We start from the raw sequence: 2,787 nt of genomic DNA on the forward strand, positions 1-2,787 counted from the left end.
TAATGAATGTGGCTGAGAAATCGCTTTAAATGAAGAAATAATTGTGTACATAGGAATGGTTATACAGTCTCAAAGTAGGAAAAACAGTGGTTTGAATTTGGTTCTTGTAGGTTATCCGGGCTGTGTAACCGTGGTCTTGGAATTTTCTTTCCTGACGTTTCGCCAGCAACTGTGGCAGGCATCTTCAGAGTAGTAACACTGAAGGACAGTGTCTCTCAGTGTCAAGGGTGTGTACACCCTTGACACTGAGAGACACTGTCCTTCAGTGTTACTACTCTGAAGATGCCTGCCACAGTTGCTGGCGAAACGTCAGGAAAGAAAATTCCAAGACCACGGTTACACAGCCCGGATAACCTACAAGAACCAATGAACTCTGACCGTGAAAGCCTTCGACAGTGGTTTGAATGTTTGCAGTATGTCTTCTACAAGCAGGCTTCCCCATTCCTGGGTCTTCCTCAGCTTTTCTACAGTCTTTCCCAAACCTGCTTTGTTGCAAAGTTTTGGAAAAGACTGCAGCAAAGCCTAGCTTGCTTCTGTGTGGGTGGGAAAGTACTGATATTCCTAGTTCAGCCCACACAGCAGCCATTTTGTCTGCCTAGTCCTCACTGCAACCATGCTAACCCTGACACTGGGGGGGGGGGTTTAAATCAATAATTGAGCCCCTCCCAGGTCAAGTCCAGGTGCTCTATCAGGCCGTCATGTTCCACACCGCACTGGTAGCAGCCCCTCTCCTTGGGCTCCACCTTGATGCTGAGCCAGGTATTGTAAGTCCTGCCCAAGTTGGGGACAATGACCCCCCATAAAGGTGTTTGGCTACCGGTCCTCCCCATCCTTAATCCAGGTGATTGCGATCTCCTTGGGGTGGCAGAGAAAAGTAGAGGTGGCAGAGAAAAGTCTCCAGGCCATCTGATCTTGCCTGGTGGGTCACATGCACCATTGGTGGGTCAATCTTCAGCAAAGCCTCTTTTCCATAATGCAGATGTGTGTGTAGCCACTCCATGCAGGTATTGGTCAGGTATTGCTCCTAGAGTTTCCCTCAGTCCCCATGAGTGTCTCACTTTCTCTTGATGGGCTTGGCCTCTGCATCCGTCACTGCATCCGACACTGAACATTGTCAGGTCCAGGCTGAGGGAATTCCTTTCTGTTGTAGCCATACTTCACAAGCCCTCTGGTGGTACAATCATCCTTGCTCAGTTTGTAGCCACAAAGCAACTGCAGGGTGTGAATCTCTCTGCTTTGGTTCTTCGAAACCAGGTTAGTGACTAAGCTTGAGGTGAAGTCCCACCTTGTGCTCCTGGCCCAGACAATGGTACTGTCATGGCTGATCTCCTCGATCCAGGATGACAGTGGCATGCACTGATGGGAGTCTGTGTCATATCAACCAATGAGCTAATTATCAGTGTTTGCCAAAGAGGTGACCCAGGGTATCTGCCAGCCACACTCCCAGATGACCATCTCGAAATAGTTGGGGGGGGTGCAAAGAGGAGGAGCAAGCAATGGTTCTCTAATCCAGAGTTTACTTAGCAAGGCAAAGTCCAGAGAGTTTCAAAGTCCAAAATCAACAGGGGGCAACTATTGTAGTCCTCACCAGTCAAAAGTGTCCCAAGGCAAGTGAAAGCATGGTGAAAGTAATGGGCTTCAGACTAGAGTAATCCTACATAGGACTACGCATGTTCTGATCAGCAGTCATAAAATACTATAATGTCAATACAAGTTAGTGGTGTTCCTGTGCAGATAAGGTTTGAAGAAAATGCTGAAGGCACTTCAGGGCTAGTGGGTACCCTTGGTGGGTACCAACAGCTGTAGTGGCACATAGTGACTAGCAACAAGAACTTTAATGAGGTAAGAAAACAGGGAAGCGCCAACTGAGAAGCAGTTGGCAACCCTAAGGTGCAGGGCAGTTTGGAGCAGGTCTTGAATCTCAACGAAATGGCCAAGTATGCAGAAAGAGATGTGCAATGTGGCTGCAAGAGTTGAGACGGTTTTGATGGCTTCCACCTAAATCAAAGGTGATGGTGCTTCAGAGTAATTAAAGCCAATCTGGGTGGATGAATCAGAGCTGCAGCTTCCAACTATGCACTCCAAGAGGGAGTCTAGGGTTCAAAATAGTACTAGAAAAATATTATGTTTATGTTAAACTGGCTAGATTAGCCATCCCTACCTCTACTTTTTGAAGCCTTTCCCTTTTCCTCCTGCCACTCTTCATTTTCCTTTAATCAACAAAACCAGAGAACCAGAGGAAACCTTTCCTTTGTAGCCATTTGGCAAAGGTCCATCGCTTTTGCTGAATTTTGAAATAATCTGTCAAAAGAACAAGTCTTCTGGCCCCTTAAAGATTAACAAGTGCATTGCAGTGAATAAGCTTGCATGAGGCAGAGAGCCCACTTCATCAGATGTCTGGAACACACACACAAACACAAAGGTAAAAAAAAAAGGAAGGAGAGGTTATTACAAAGGGGGTTGTGGCAGCAGCAGAAGGCCCAGGGTAGTCGAAAACAGAGATGTGTTATATTATGTAGCAGAGCACCGATGGAAAAAAGATCTTGTCAAAATAGTTAACACACTTTGTGAAGTCCTCGCAGTCAAGGGGCTTAGAAGGGTGTAACTCAGTTTGGGATAGCACTGCAAATGATCTAGTTGGTGAGTTATGGGCCTCTCTGGAATAGTGAAGACCTGGCGATGAAGATGAACTGTACAGAGAAGATTAGTATAATGTTGGCGAATGTAACGGGGAGCCCTCTGGCCTCATTTTGTAATCACTCTTCCCACTCCCACATCTGCCAGTTG

At 46.6% G+C, this 2,787-nt stretch overlaps 1 pseudogene; it reads right to left on the bottom strand.

Moving 5' to 3' along the window:
* Positions 1 to 647: 647 nt before the first annotated feature.
* LOC130483987 (major histocompatibility complex class I-related gene protein-like) lies at positions 648 to 1,455 on the bottom strand (annotated as a pseudogene).
* Between the last annotated feature and the right edge of the window lie 1,332 nt (positions 1,456 to 2,787).

Source organism: Euleptes europaea, chromosome 10 (genome assembly GCF_029931775.1).
Source record: "Euleptes europaea isolate rEulEur1 chromosome 10, rEulEur1.hap1, whole genome shotgun sequence".
Lineage (NCBI taxonomy): Eukaryota > Metazoa > Chordata > Lepidosauria > Squamata > Sphaerodactylidae > Euleptes > Euleptes europaea.